We start from the raw sequence: 17,536 nt of genomic DNA on the forward strand, positions 1-17,536 counted from the left end.
CTAACCTTTGAGACCCTCAAAGATCTAATCATTTGAACTTTTTCTTAATTGCAATATTTCTTAGGTAACTTCTTAGACCAAGTCTAGAAACAGTCTCAGGACAATAACAATTCCATTCTAGAAAGAATCTCCCAACATTTCTTCTATCTCAAGCTCAATTGCATCTGTCTGTGAACTTCCGGCTTACCAACGTTTTATATCTTCTGGCAGTAACAAAGGCTCCTTCCATGGTTGGTGTGAGCAGGCTTGGATGCCTGCAGGGCAGACACCCAGGAATAATCAACTGGGCCTTCAGTGGTCCTCTTTTGCAGGGTCAAGGTGGGCCTTAGCTTTTAGTCAATGGTCTAAGAGTTCTACTTACCAGTTAGTCATTCAGTTAGTTTTCAATTTAAAAAATACTTCATGTTTGAAGAATCCAGCAAAAATTATTCAAATCTAAGGTATAAAACAGAGGAAATTACAGCCGGGCATGGTGACTCATGCCTGTAATCCCTGCATTTTGGGAGGCCGAGGCAGGCAGATGACCTGAGGTCAAGAGTTTGAGACCAGCCTGACCAACATGAAGAAACCACGTCTCTACTAAAAATACAAAATTAGCCAGGTGTGGTGGTGTATGCTTATAATCCCAGCCACTCGGGAGGCTGAGGCAGGAGAATCTCTTGAACCCGGCAGGTGGAGGTTGCAGTGAGCTAAGGTCTTGCCATTGCACTCCAGCCTGGGCAACAAGAGTGAAACTACATCTAAAAAATAAATAAAATAAAATAAAATAAAATAAAATAAAATAAAATAAAATAAGATAAAATAGGCTTACATCTTATAACTCATTAAGAAAAGCCAAAGTATCTATCCCTTTCAGAAAATAAACATGTAATTTAATTATGTTCATAACAAATCATTTAGTAAACAATTAATCATATGTGAACACTTCCAGTAGGTGCCAATTCCCAGCTCCTAAAACTTAGCATTACCCTCAAACACCCAGATGGCAGCATATGGAATAGAGATATTCACTTTCACAAGTTCTCTGTTTTGAAAAAAAGAATAACTGATGTGATAAATTTATGTAATTTGACAATTAATCTACCTCATGGGCTTGCAGATATGTATTCATTTCCTACCACCGTAGTGGAAGACAGACTGTCCCTGTCTTTACACCTAGAAGCATTTCCAACACTAAGCTGTGAGATTCTGCTTGAAGTCCCCTCTCAAACAAATAAAAAACAGACCTGGAAAACGTGCTACACTCATTCTGCTGAAGAAATAGGTAAGTAACAATTTTTAACAAATGAAATATATTACTATTTAATTTTATTCAAAATTCACCAACTTAATGTGCTTTATAAATATTTTCATACCTTTGAAACTCTACTGATAAAACATAATTTACAGTTAATGAAAAAGTGAAGTTAAAATAAATACAATAATATATTCAGGGTGACAAAATTAAGAGGTGACAATGCCAATTGAAACACAGACATATCTTACCCAAGGGTCAAGTCAGCCCATTCTATTACTTGGGATATTTTCCCTGCTCCCATCTGTTTCAGTGAAGTGGGTCATCAGCATCCTACCAGGAGCCACTATGCTGTGCTCCACTGTGTCCCTGAGGTGCATTTTACTTTTCAGGTTTTTGCACTGATGCACTAGGTTGGGTTTCTTTGTCCTTTGAAATATTTTCTCTCCCTTCACCAATCTGAGGACATTTTTTCCTCAATATCAGCATCCAGTTGTCTGGACTGCAATGTGTATCTAAGGAATGGAAACTAAGCGTTGGGCTAAGAAATTCTTAATGTCCTAAGGGGTTTGCTTTTAGCGCAAGGGTATACCTGGAGATTCCTTCCAGGTACAGTGAATCCAATCACTCCACAAAGAGGCTGCGTTCTCAGACCTTGGGCTGTTCCCTGAGAGGAGATGACACAAGGGATGCTATTTACTAGACACTTCAAGAGTCATGGCCAGTGTTGGCATCTTGGGGAATCCTCAAACAGTTTTGAAACTCAAAACCAAGAAAATAACACAGGATGGCTGAGGATGTATTGCCCTGTGAAGTTTCCAAAATGAAACCTCAACCCAAAGACATTCTGATGGGGTGTCTGTGCCAAGGGAAGATTAAAGAAAGGGGCACAAATATTTTCCTTTCTTTCTTTTTTTTTTTTTTTTTTTTTGTACTGTGGAGTGACAGGGGATTATTATTATCTGCTTTCATCTCCTGTAAAATGTTTACAAATGAAAAATATTTTTTAAGGGTCATCCACTGCTTTTTGAAAAAATGAAGAATTAAAATACTGTGTCTAAAATGTACAATAAAGAACAGTTGATAATACTGTGAGTTACACAATGTTAGTTAGTGTTGGCAAGTGTCAGGAAAGAACCGGAAATTTAAAATCTGACTGCAAGCCAGAGTTAGGCTGGGGTAACAGGGAGGTAGATTTAAGGCTCTGCTTGCCACACATTTGGAAAATGCATGAGAAAACTAATTCTCTTTTGGAGTGTTAAAACAACTAAAAAACAGGCGATTGTGTTGAGGTGGCTCTAGTGTCCTGAGCTCTGAGTGGAGAGACAGGCAAAGGCCTCCCTAGATCCAAAAAGCTGTCCATTCTTCTCCAGCTGTGCACCTGATTAGATACTTTCCACTCCAGCACCCATGATTGGATATAGTTCAATTCCCCATCATGCCCCCTCAGGCCATGAGTGATATATGTGATTTGACACTGGGTTGAATAAAGCAAGAATTACAGGTTTTTTCTGGATCCTTTTCTGGCAGGGCTTCCTCCATACACTGGACACTGGCCCTGCCTGTAAAATACTTGCATTTACATTTGTGTGTAAGATTATTTTTATTTATGAATAATATATATGTGTTATTCATACATGGAAGCAATATAATGACTATTATTTTAAAATTTCAGATTTTTTTACCTTCCTGGCACATCCAGGTTTTAGAGCAGGCAGCCTGAGATTTCAAAAATGAGGCAATTCTCTAAGAAATAATATGTGAGGCACATGTGAATTTTAAATATTCTAGTAGCTACATTTTAATAAATACGCCAGACATGCTTGCCTGTGCCTGTAGGTCGAACTGTTAGGGAGACTGATGTAGGAGGATCACTTGAGGCCAGGAGTTTGAGACCAGCCCAGGCAGCATAGAGAAAGCCATCTCTACAAAAAAAAAAAAAAATTGAAAAATTAGCCAGGTCTGGTGCATGACTTCAGTCCCAGCTACTCAGAAGGCTGGAGCTGAAGGATCACTTGAGCCTGGGAGGTCAAGGCTGCAATGAGCCATGATCACACCACTGCACTCCAGCCTCACTGACAGAACAAAACCCTGACTCAAAAAACTCATCTCTGGAAAGGCATTTTCTTTTTCTGCAACGTAGCCAAATAGCTAAGTATGTATTGAAGCCATCCTTTAATTTTTAACAAGGCAAGAATGTTTTCTAAGACCCCAAACTCCAGATATGCAATGGGGCAAATCCTGAAGCGTACATGGATATCTCTCACAGCTAAAGCATTCCTCACCCCCATCCAGCGCTTCTTACCCCTGGTGCAAGAGAATCACCTACGGGGAGGAAAATTTTCAAAATCCCTTAAACCCAAGTTGTAACTGCTCAATTAAATCAGAATCCTTGGAGTTGGATCTGAAAAAAATATGGTTTAAGTTGTGCAGGTGATTACAATGTGGAGGCAAGCCACAAAACCATGGCTTTAACCAGCAGCTTTTGTTAGAAATGATTTCTCAAATGAATGTAAAAACGTTTGCTGCTGAATTGTGACCCTTCAATTTTATCTGCTTTTCCTACAAAGCATATTTTGCAGACCCAGGCTCGCTTCTCCTTTTGTTCCTGGTTCACCCAGTGCCGTGTGTGCTCAATGCATCCTGTGCATGGGTCACTGTGCTGTGTGCTCTGGCCTGGGAGAGCATCATTCTTCGGGGGGAACCTTTCTGAAAACAAAGCTGCATTCCAAAATGTTAAAACCATGCTACTTACTGTATTGAGGTAAAAATTAAAAGACCTAGGGGACTCATCCAAAAGTTAAAACATAAATAAATATCTTGGTACATTAATATACACCTGATGATGTCCTGAGTGAACATGCTCCACTTTAAAACAAAACAAAACATTACTATTATTCTAAAATATTAATTTAGGACTGTTATGCAGATATGTACTATTTAAATTTTTATTGATGAATAACATGCATACAGCAATATTGGAACAAAATATTTATGGAATGCTTGATGAATTATTACAAAATAAATACACTTGTGTGTCTAAGAATCAGATTTGTTCATGCCCTTGACACTTTCTCCTTCCCAAAGGTAACCAAGATCTTAAGAGCTAAGTGCAGATAAACTTTGTCATCTTCTACAAGTGTTTTATTGCAGATCATTGAAAATGTATACACAATACAAAAAAAGTATAACAGACCAGTCACTCAGCTTTAACAGCTACTAGTCATGTATCATTTTTGTTTCACCTATACTTCCAGCCATTCTCACCCCAACTTCATTATTTTTTAGGCTTTTTGGATAACATGTATATTCATTGCAAGGTACAATGTGAACTGTAAATAGTAGAGAGATGGGGTTTCACCATGTTGACCAGGCTAGTCTTGAACTCCTGACCTCAGGTGATTCACCTGCCTTGGCTTCCCAAAGTGCTGGGATTACAGGCATGAGCCAATATACTTGGCCTGAGAATTCATATTTCTAACAACGTACAAATCCATAGGGCACACATGACAACTGCAATGTCTATCTACAGTAAATACAGTTTGATGAATAAAATGAAAGGCAATTGACCTAAGGTGAAAAAAAAAAACAAAAACAAAAAATCAAAGCATGGGTACTATGTGCTATCTGTAAGAGCATTTGGTTAAGAATAACAAACAAACCAGTTTTATCATTTTAATAACCGAAATTGGCAAAATTTCTAGTTTTTCTTTCATAAAAATGCTCTTTGCAAGAAAAAATTTTCATATAGTGAGAGCAAAAATGGCAACCATTTGCAAGTAAATGTCTTGTGAAATTAAGTAGCACATATCAAGCTCATGACGTTCAGATAGTTACCCCTAACTCAATCATTTACACAGCAAGTGCAGATAATTCTCATAACTCCCTATTAAAATTATATTTGAATGCCCTTACAAATTGTGACTATTTTTAAATAAAGCTCACTAACTAAAATTTTGTATGTGACATATGATAAATTCGCCTTCAAGTCACCTTACATTTACTTAATTTTATTAGCCAGTATCTGTCTACTACCTAATAATACTTGGGGATTCTCCCTCCATTTGCACAGGCATCATAGCTGGGAAACAGGGATTCAAAAAACCCAGGCTGTTCCCTACATATGTTTCCTCCTCAGACATCAGTTCATCAGTCAATCAAGTCATGTGAGAGTGGAGGCCATGTATTCCCTATTATTTTGGGGCACTCTCCTCCAAGGAGGAAAAGGCCAGGAGGTCCTGTTAGAGGATGCACTCTGAGAGGCCAGGCTTCCTAAGGTGTGAGAGTTCTAACCAGCTGGTGTAGACTTTTCAGGAGTCAGGAAGGAGGCAGGCATTCCAAACCTGGAGCTTCATCACCTTTTGTTTCATCTCAAGACAGTTCTGAGGGGCTGTTTTGGAACGTGTCTGCAAGGTGAACATTGACGAAGAATGTGGGCTTTGCTGTGACTCAGATGAGATCTTTCATGGGGAGGCAGGAATTCAATGCCCAGAATCTGGGCTGGTGTCTTTGAGGTCAGTAGGTTGCCTCTTTGTATCCAAGTCCATTGTTACTAGGTTGGAGGCTGGAGATTCTAAATGGCTTCCAGACTGCCTCTCTGGTTCTCTTTGGGAGATGGGGTCTGAAAAAGACAATGTCAGTATTTTTGGGAAATTCTAGAAAGTCTGCTTGGAAACGTGGGAAGAGCTCTTGCCTAGTGCCTAAATGCTCCATTTGCATCTCTAGCCACGTAGATGCTTGGTAGGCATAAAGCTGGGTTTGCATTTATATCAGCAAAACCTATGTCAGAGTTGAAGAAGTAGTCAGGACAAAGTGTCTTGGTCGCAGGCTGGGGAACATCTTAGAAGCAAACTTCTAGCCTGCTGACTCTTGCAGTGAGTGTTGGTTCCTGGCTAAAGCGCCTTGAATGCAGCATGAGGCCAATCCATGAATCCAACTTCTCATGGAGAAATGTTAATATTTTTTCAGTTTAATGCAATCAGGGTGAAACTACCATGCTATTGGGTTGCTTACCTTTTATTATTTCATATAAAATCTAAGACAAAATACATTAAATGCTTATTGACATATGTATTTATTCTTCACCTGGCTGATAATATCTGCCTAATTTTAAACTTTCTTCCATTTTGTAGGTTTCAACTTATTTTATTGTAAGATATTATTAAATCTAATACAGGCATTGTCACTTTTACATATAATTTTATTTTATTTCATGTATTTCCTATTGGCATTTTACATTTAAATTATGGAGCACTTCATCATATAAAAAGCTTCATTTATATTTAAACAGTAAGTCTTTGGGTTTTTTTGTCTTGTAATTTCCATATTACATAGTAATGAAATAAACATTAATGTTTTCAGGGTATTTTAAATTTTAGATAATTACTCATTGTATTCATGTGAAATTTGTTTTTACTGCATGTGCGGGTTGGAGAACTGTTTTCACTTCTGATTCATCTTTACTCTTATCTCCTCAGAACTCATACCTCTTGCAGTTGGGGGATTGCAGTTTAGAATTCCAATAAATGGGGCAAATTCAATAATAACATAATACAAATGAATTTGAATGCAGGACAGGTCTTCAAAGCATACACAACATGGGTCTACATATGTACAACAATAATAATTTATAAGTTACAGTTTGGATGGAAAGTAAAAGTACTGAAAATTTGTTAAAGTAAATTAAAATGGAGATCACATCTCAATAATCTCTGAGCAGACAAAATTAGTTAGGTCTCATAAGTCATTTCAACCTTGCTTGATTTGCAAATACAAGCAAAACTTAAATTATTTCTTGTAGCTGCCTATTTAAAAAAGAGAAATGAAGCTCAACCAATCAGGAGTAGCCAACAACCTTATATAAATAGAAAGTGTCCAACAAGGTAAACAGACAAACAAAAAACAAAACAAAAAAAAAAAAATTTGTGCTACCACCAATCAAATGTTTTCTTTGTTTCTACATTTTTCAAATAAATACTTGCTTCTTACATTGTCAATAAGCACTCAATATCTTTCTGTCTGATATTTTATAATTTATCAATTGCTCTTACTCAAATAAACACTTTGCAAATTCATTGTGTCTCAAATTACTTTTTAGCAGAATAAAATAAACTAGGAATAAATATTAGAAAAATATGTACATAATATGGAAAAAACATGGAAAGTTTATGAAATATATGAATGTACACATAAGCAAATAGACAATTTGTATCATATTCTTAGGCAGAAAAACTCAATATTATCAACATCAATTGTCCTTAAAGTTATTTATAAATTCAATTTTGTTCCTATACTGATACCATTTAATATTGCAAGTAGACGTTACTATAAAATATTAGATAGATGAAAACACAAATAAGAATAGACAAGAAAATTCTTTAAAAAAAAAACACTGGCAAGCCCTGTGAAAAATCTTGATTGATTAAAAATCTCATAGATCACTGAAACTAAAAATTCAGAAATAAACCAAAGTGCCTAAGAAAGTGTCATAGTGCATCCTGGCTGCTATAACAAAATACCTTGGACTGGGTAAAGGATAAATAACAGAAATGTATTTTTCACAGTTATGGAGGCTGGAAAGTGGAAGATCAAGGCAGCAGCAAATTTAGTATATGGTGAGAGCCCTGTTCCCCATAGATGGTACCATCTTGCAGACTGGATAAGGGCATTCCCTTCAACTTCCTTTGAAAGAGCACTGATTCCATTCATGAAGATGAAGAACTCTTGGCTTCAACACTTTCCCAAAGGCCTCACACCTAAAATTATCCACATATGAATTTGAAAGAGGACATAAACATTCAGGCTATAGCAATAAAAACTACATGGGGGATGGCATCATTTATACATGAGGTGTAAAAATGTGACGTTCTTATCACAAAGGAAATAAATGATTTATTCTTCATGGCATATATCAAAATAAAGGTCCAATGAAAATATTGTTTATAAAGATAAATCTATATGGCAAAAAATTAAGTGTTGATAAGGTTAACCCTACAGTTTGCATCACGACGTTCAAGGTTTCAGGGAATGAACAAGGCCCCGGAGTTTCATCCTGTGACATTTTCCTGAAAGTTGCTCATGCTGTTATTCAATTTGAAAGTAGATAATATTGTTTTTTTCTGTTCCGATATTTACTAAATTCAAAATAATATAGGGCTCTTTACACGTAATTCTCAAACAATCATCCAGTCAGTGGGGCTCTGCTGAGGAAGGGCACAGACACATCCACACAAGTATAATGTTCCTCAAATAGAAGACATCTCCCTGTGCTGGAGCCACCTATGTTGCACTCGATCAGAGGCTTTCTCAGGATATAATTTCTCTGCAGCCCTACCACAGTCTTAACCCTGATAATCCGACTCAGAAGGTGACGGATGAACACCCACCCTAGGGTTCTAATGTAATGGATCCTCTCTTAACAATCCCTTCCAGGGATCTGGGATCTTTCCTGGATTCGTCGGCCACACACAGCTAGGCTCAAAATTTGAACAGAAACTTTGATCCTCGTTGGCCCTCCTGAGCTGTCCTACCAGATTCTCTAGAAGTATGCTTCTCTAATTGCTCCTGAGACACACTATCTAAGGGTATCTCCCTGTGCCAATATAATTGATCTCATAAAGTGAGAAGGGAAATAGGCAAGAGTCCAGCTAGGCTAGAAGCAGTGTCTAGGGTTCCTTACCTGATTTATGTCTCTGACTTACTTAAATATTGACAAATACAGATTCATCTCTACGTGGTAGAAAAACAGAAGGAGAAATCCCAGTTCATAGAGGAAGAAGAAAATGCAATCAATGCTGTCTAGAGGCCCACTTAAGCTCAGCCACAGGGTGCTAAGTCTCTTCAGGAAAAAGCAATGGTTGTCCATCATCTGAAAAACTGTGGCCTTGAACCAGGGGCACTGAGAGTGCACACTGCCCGCTAGAGTTCCAAGCCTACATCGCAGAGAGATAGAATAGTCTCAAAGGATTCTTAAGGGTAATGTGGAGACCAAAAGGAGATGAATCCGCAGCCTCTGCCTTACCGTCTGATCTAACGAATAGTACTTCCAGACCTTTTTGTGGGCTGCACCAGGGGTTATTCAGAAAGGAAAAAAGTTGTTAATGTCCCACCATTTCCCGTAGCTTCCGAGGTCTGTGTTGTTCATTCCCCAGGTTACAGGTTGTTGTTCTCCCACTACTTCCACAGAATCAGTGTATCTCATTCCGGTACCTATAATCTCACTTTTATTCTAGTCACCCTCTACTTTTTTCTAGACATTTTATCTAGTAGAGCCAGGTAAAATAGAGACAAGAATATTTACATAAAACTTAACTAGAACTAAGTTGGAGTCCCATAACTGCTACTAGGCTGGGATGCAACTAAGAGGATACAAAAGCCAGGCTTGCCTAGAATTGCAGTTATCGGAAAGAAAGTCACATTTCACCCAGGAATTATTAGCATGAAATTCCAACTTTGTGAAATAGATTCCTAGATCCCCCAACCATTTCATCCTCATCTTGGAGGCAATCAGGAAGAGATAATAAACCATATCTAATCAACAAATTATCTAACCAACATGTGTGGAAAAGAAGAGAACATCATAGAGTTGGCTCATTTTAGTACATGTGGTGAAAAATGCCACAAAGTCAGTGCTCAATTGGGCTCAAAAGCCTAAAAGATGGCACAGATTAGCTTCAAGGGACACATGGTGTGGCTGGAGTCGGCTTACTGTTATGCTGAAGATGTCGCGAGTGGTGACTGATATCTCAAGAAGTGGGCCAAAAGTCCACTTCTGGTTATTCTGCTAGGTATGGTGTAGGAATTCTTAAACCATGAGACAAACAGGTCAGCTTTCACCAGCAACCCCAAGTCTGGCTTGCAGTATTAGACTCTGCATTAGACACAGATTTAGGCTCAATCTGCAGCTTGATTGTGGTCACTCTCTAGAAAACAAACCCTTACCATGGATTTCTAGATGAGTGATCCAGTTAGATCAGCATCTGAGATTGTTTCTGGTTGGCAGCCCAAAAGACATTCAGCCAGTCTACAGTTTCCATTGTAGACAACCAAACAGATAGAATATGTGCAATTACCCCAAACCCTGAGTTCTGACCTTTGAGAGGAGCAACCACTCATGTCAGGTTCGGTATGGCTGGCACAGATTAAACAGCCACAGTGGCCCAGTGGACATCATGAGGTTTCACCTTCCCTGACTCATCTATGAACCAGGACCAGTCATATAGGAAATGCTCAGTAAATTGGGGGCCCCACAGAGACAGCAGCTTTGCTTCAGAGGATAGAAGGAGGCACAAAATTTCTACCAGCTAGGGATGCTCTAGCCCTCTATGGGTGAAACTGAGTTTGGCAGGAGTTCTGCAGCAAGCTCTTAGCTGACTTTCAAATCAGTGTAACCAGTAGTGTGTCACTGAGTCCAAAAGGCCAAAGAACACTTCTAGGTGGAGTCTAGTCCTTTACTGGAGGCTCCAAATGTCAAAATCAAGATTTTCTTGACCTCAGGATGAATTGATCAATGCAAATCTCCCCAAATATTTTTACTCAACCTTGATTGGATAGTAAGACTCCAGATTTTTTAATCCTCACTAAAAATAAATATCTGATTTTTTCACCTGGGATCTATGTATGTGTGTTGGAGCATGCCTTTACCAATCAGCATAAAGTTACAACTCTCCTTTAGCTTCTACTTTCTACTTGTGCAGAGTTTAAAATACAGAGGTGAGAGCTTAGGGTTTTCTGGGTCTTTTGCTAAGCATGTGCCTGACCCTGAGCATCGCCATTTCCCCATTTCCTTCTTGACCCCGAAGACCATTACCACAGTCCCAATTCCCAGCAGCTTTTCCTCCTAGAGCTTTTTGGCATGATTATTCTTAGACCCAACTGATATCCTTTGTTCCTGGTGGACTGTGTAGTTCATTTCCATTTAAATGCTTTTACAAACATTAAGCTATTGATTTAAGATTTATCTGCTTTTTAAATTAAGTAATGCTGCTGTTAGCTTTCCACAGGACTTGAGGGTTTAAAAAAAGGAGGAAAATAATTATTTTATGCCAATAGTATGAAAAAGAGACTGCAGATGACTATATTAATAGCAGCCAAAATAGACTTAAAAACTTTCAAGAGACAATAAGACATCATATAGTCATAGAATATCCATTTGGAGGGAAGATAGAAATAGTTTAAACCCATATATAATAATTAAACATTTAGATATGAAAAGCATAAGTTGACAGAATTAAAGGGACAAATAGACAGTTCTAAAATAATAGTTGAAGATGTTAATATTCCACTCTGAGTAATGAATAGAAAAATGAGATAGATGATAAATTAGGAAATAGAGGACTTGACTAACTCAATGAACCAAATTGATCTAACAGACAGATACAATATACTCCATCCAACAAAAGAGACTACACACTCTTCTCAAATGCACATGGGGAATTCTCCAGGATGGGCTGTATAGTAGATCTCAAATTAAATCAGTAACAGAAGAAACGCTAGAAAGTTTACAAAATTGTATAAATTAAACAACATACCCTTAAACAACCAATAAGGAAAGGAAGAAATCACAGAGGAAGTAGAAACATACTTACAGAGGAAGAAAAATGAAAACAAAACATATCAAAAGTTATGGGAAACAGCAAAAACAGTGCGAAGATGAAAAGTTTGCAGCTAAAATAAATTTTAAAAGAACAAAGATTTTAAATAAATAATAACTTTATCACCTAGCAAATTAGAAAAATAAGACCAAATTAGATGCAAAGCAAAGAGAAGGAAGAAAATATTAAAGATTTTAGCAGAGATAAATGCAATACAGGTTATACGAACAACAGCATTCCAAAAAAAACAGAAGTTCATTCTCAGTTCTTCAAAAAATTAACAATTGGCAAACTTTCAGCTACACACAAAAATAATTAACAGCATATTCACATACTAAAATGAGAAATGAAAGTGGGACATTACTACCAATTCAAAGAAATAAAATGTTTTAAAAAATGTACTGCGAGCTACGATAGGATGATAAATTGGAAAACCTAGATAAAGTGGGCAGATTCCTACGTATACATGACTTGATTACAAATAAATACAAAATCTGAATAGATACAAAACTACTAAGGAAATGGAATCAGTAATTAAAAATCTCTTCTCGAAGAAAAGCCCTTGTTTTTCTGGCTTTACTAGTGATTTAGATCAAGCATTTATAGAACAAAAATCCTTTCCAAAGTCTACCAAAAGCCCGAAGAGAGCAGTTCCAAACTTATTCCATGATGCCAGCATTAGCTCACACCAAAGCTTGACAAAGAGACTACAAAAACCCATTGACAAATATCCCTTATGAACACAGATGCAAAACTACTCAGCAACATCCTAACTAACTACATTCAGCAGCATACTAGCAAGATTACAACCCACGACCAAGGGGAATTTATTATTGGAATGTAAGGAAGTTTTAGCATATGGCTGGTTTCAGTGCAGTGGTGTTTACAAATAATTGATCACAACCAGTATAGATTTCTTTATTCTTTTTCCACTCTCACTGGTTCACTTAGCTAGCCTTTCTTAACAAATGTTTAAGCATATGAAAATTAATCAATGCATATGCCACATTAACAACATTTTTAAAAATATTCTCTCATTAATACAGATAATGTATTTTACAAAATTCAAAATATTTTATAATAAAAACAATAAATTAGGGATAAAAGGAAACCATCATTGTAAAATTCACATATAAAAACCCATAGCAAACAACATATTCTAGAGAAAAAGATCACAATTCTTTCCTCTAAGCTCAGAAGACAGACTGAATGTCTGCTCTTGCCAGCCACTTTTATTCAACACTATATTAGAAGTTTCATTCAGAGAAATTAAAAAAGACAGTGAAATAAACTGCATCAAAGTTGGTACAGAAAATATATTCTTATATGTAGAAAATCTTTAAGGTTCCACAGAAAAAAAATATTACAACTAATAAATTCAGCTGAGTAGTAGCATACAAAATCAACATAGAAAAACAAACTGTATTTTTGTAGTAATATGAATAATCTGAGAACAAAACTCTGAAAACAATTCAATTTACAATAGCATCAAAAGAAGAAAGTACTTAGGAAGTAACCAAGAAGTAAAATGCCAATTACTTTCGTGTAGATATAAAAAAATCAATTTTTAAGTTTATGGGGAATCTCAAAGATCCTTAAATTGCAAAAATAATTTTGAAAAATACCACAGTTAGGGAAGTCACACTTAATGATTTCAAAACTTACTACAAAATTCCCAAATAGCATGCTACAAAGAGACTAATGGAGTAATACAGAAAGCCAATATAAATAAACCCTCATATATATGGTCAAATGATTTTTATGGGAAATGAACTGCCTTTCAAAAATTAGTGCTGGGGAAATTGAGAGCCCACACGTAAAAGAGTGAAGCTGGGCCCTTAACTTCTACTATAAAAAAAAAATTAACCAACTGGATCAAAGACCTAAATGTAAGAGCTAAAACTACAAAATTCTTAGTATAAAATGTAGGTAAAACATGTCATAACACTGGATTTGGCAGTGATTTTTTTTAACAGGACACCAAAAACTCAAGAAACAAAAGAAAAATAGATAAATAGGACTGTATCCAGAATATACAAAGAACAATTCAGCAATAATAAAACAAACTACTTGTTTAAAATATGGGCAAAATACTTACTTAAACAGACATTTCTCTAAAAATTATGTGAAGTGGCTAATAAGTCCATGAAAATGTACTCAACAAAACTAATCATTAGTAAAATGAAAAGCTAACCCCAAATGACATATCACTTAATACGCATCAGCATAACTACTACCAAAAGAAAAAAACAAAACAGAAAATCACAAGTGTTGGTGGGGAAGTGGAGCAATTAGAACACTTGTACGCTGTTGGTGGAAATGTAAAATGCTGCAGCTGCTATAAAACAACAGCATAGTGACCAAATAATTTACACACAAAATCACCATACGATTCCGCAATTTCACATCTGGGTATGTAGCAAAATATGTGAAAGCAAAGACACAAAATAGTACACATACACCTAGGCTCATAGCAGCATTACTCACATCACCCAAAAGGTTTTTGAATTACCCGTGTCGTTTGAATTATGATCAATGAATAAATAGATAAAATGTGATTCATACATACAGTGGGATATTATTCAGTTATGTAAAATAAGGAAATTCTGACACATGGTACGTCACACATGAACCTTAAGGACATTGTGCAAAGTGACATGAGCCAGTCATAAAAGGACAAATACTGTATCATTCCACTTATGAGATACTGAGAGAAGTTAAATTCTGGAAACCCACGTGGAAGAGTGGTTCCTAGGAGCTGGAGGGGGAGTAACAGGGAGCTTTTATTTAATGTGTATTGAATTTTGGTTTTGGAAGTTGAAAGAAGGTCCCTATGAATGGGAATAATAGTTGGAAAACAACGTGAATGTAGTTAATTTTTCTGAGCTGCACACTTAAAATAGCTAAAATGGTTAATTTTATGTATACTTTGCCAAAATATAAAAAATAAATTTAAATAAACTATAGCTATCTGAAATAACATGAATTAATATCATAAATATAAAGTTGCAATAAGGAAAGTAGATGTAAAAGTATACATATTATATAATTTCACTTATATAAAATCCAGAAAGTGAACACAACTGAGGTTCTGGCTTCCAGCAATAATGAAGCAGACTAGTTCGTTGAATAACTGTTTCACAGATAACTATAATAAAGCTTAATAAAATACTACATTTTGCCATATAGAAACGCGCACTGTTTAAAGACTGAATGAAGATTTTATCTATGTCACTGTAGAAGAGATAAGGATTGGGGTTTGAATCTATTCAAATTAACTCCCTCTTAAAATAATAATTTTCAAAGAAATACAACAGAATCCAGAGTCCCTGTAGTTCCTATTTACACAATTTAAAAATTCATGAGATGCGTGAAGAAGCATGAAAATGTAATCTATTCACAAGATAAAAAGCAGACAATAGAACCTATTCCCAAGATGTGCAGGATGCTGCAATCAGTAGATAAGATTTGAAAGAAGCTATTGTAAGTACGTTCATGGGGGTAAAGGAAAACAGTCTCATGACAAGTGACAAGATGTGTAACTGTACACTCCCAGTCTTTTGGTGACAGGGCTGTGGGACTGAGGAGGGAAATTAAAGAAAAATAAAATTAAAAAGCAAGAGGAATACATTTTCTTGTATTAGGCTGACTTGTCCCAGAGGCATCAACAGGCACAGCGCAGACCCAGGAAAAGTCTTGATAATATTATCTTATGTGCTCTGGAGGCTCTCCCAACACTCCCCCAACATAGGGAAAAGAAAAACAAATTTCCTTTGTTTTACGAAATGAGTTTATAGATTCTTGTTCTCTGTAACTAGTGACTTCAAGCATTCTGTTTTATCGAAGAAGTACAATGAAAAGTCATGAGAAGCCTGAGTAGGCTGAACTATAGCTGCTTAGGCACCATAGTGAGGGTTATAGCATAATCCCCTGCCGAGGGAAACCTAGAAAATGGACATGTGGGTTGCTTGGCAATGGTCTTGTGCAATCTTGTCTTTGTCCTGCCTCTGTATTCCTGCCTTCACGCCACTGTAAGCTTGCTTCAAGCTGGCCCACCCCCTTTTGTGAAGTGTGTCTAAAAGTCAGGTTCTGTCTTTTTTCCGGGCCCAGTCTTTTTGACGTGAGTTAGCTGGTCCTGAGTTTCACGCGCATCCGTATGGAGAGACCACCAAACAAGCTTTGTGTGAACAATAAAAGCTTATTTAATCACCTGGGTGCAGGCGGGCTGAGTCTGAAAAGAGAGTCAGCAAAGGTAGATAGGGATGGGGCCGTTTTATAGGATTTGGGTAAGTAAAGGAAAAAGGGGGGTTGTTCTCTGGCGGGCAGGAGTGGGGCTCACAAGGTACTCAGCGGGGGAGCTTTTGAGCCAGGATGAGCCAGGAGAAGGAATTTCACAAGACAGTGTCATCAATTAAGTCAGGAACAGGCCATTTCCACTTCTTTTGTGGTGGAATGTCATCAGTTAAAGCAAGAACCGGCCATCTGGATGTGTACATGCAGGTCACAGAAGATACGATGGCTTAGCTTAGGCTGAGAGGCCTGACACTGAGTGCACTCAATAAAAATTCTCCTGTTTCAACCCGAGGTCTCTCTCATCCTCCTGAATTCCGCAACATGAGAATTCCAGCATGCACCAGGTTCACAGGACAGTGCGCGGTCACTGAAAGAAGAGTGGGGCGGGGAGGGTGGTGCGCGGCTGTGGGCACCTCTTGCGCTTGCTGGGAGATGTAGTCTTACAAAGACTCCCAGCCCTTTGGTCACAGGGCTGCAGCACCACAATTCCAGCATACACCGGAATCAGGGGCAGTGCGCGCCAGCAGAGGAAGAGGTAGAGCTGTGCGTGACTCGCTGGGCTTGATGGAAAATGTAATCTCATGAACACTCCTTAATGAACAGTGCGCCTCACTGGAGGAAAAGGCGGGGCTGTGCAGGCCTTGCTCTTCTTGCTGAGAGATGCAGTCTCATAAGAACTCCCTACCCTTTGGTCACAGGGCTGCAGGACTACATTCCCATCATGCACCGGGATCAGGGATAGCGCATGTGCCTGGGCGAAGAGACAAAGCTTTGTGCGCCTCCTTTGGCTTCCTGGGAGATGTAGTTTCATAAAGACACCGAGACTTTTCATTACAGGGCAGCAGGACTACAATCCCAGTATGCACCAAGATCAAGGATAGTGTGCATAACTGGAGGATGAGGCGGGACTGTGCACGCCTCGCTGGGCTTGGTGGGATATGTATTCTCATAAGCATGCCCAACCCTTTGGTCACAGGGCTGCAGGACTACAATCCCAGCATGCACCTGGCTAAGAGACAGTGCTTGTCACTGGAGGAAGAGGCGGAAGACTACAATCCCAGCCAGCACGGGGCTCACGGAAATTGTGCGTCACTGAAGGAAGAAGCGGCGTTGTGTGCTACTCGCCGGGCTTGCTGGGAGTTGTATTCTCATAAGCCCTTCCAGCGCTTGCATCACAGGGCTGAAGGACTACACTTCCAGCCCCAGCATGCACTGGGCTCGGGGACAGCGCGTGTCACTGGAGGAAGAGGGAGGGCTTTGCGCTTCTCTCTGTGCTTTTTTGGGAGATGTAGTCTCATTAACCCTCCCAGCCCTTTGGTCACAGAGATCCAGGACTGCAATCCCAACATGCACCCGGCTCAGGGACAGTGCGCTAGTCACTGCAGGAAGCGGCAGATCTGTGTGCACCTCCTGGGCG

This window comes from Pan paniscus, chromosome Y, assembly GCF_029289425.2.
Source record: "Pan paniscus chromosome Y, NHGRI_mPanPan1-v2.0_pri, whole genome shotgun sequence".
In the NCBI taxonomy this organism is placed as follows: Eukaryota; Metazoa; Chordata; class Mammalia; order Primates; family Hominidae; genus Pan; species Pan paniscus.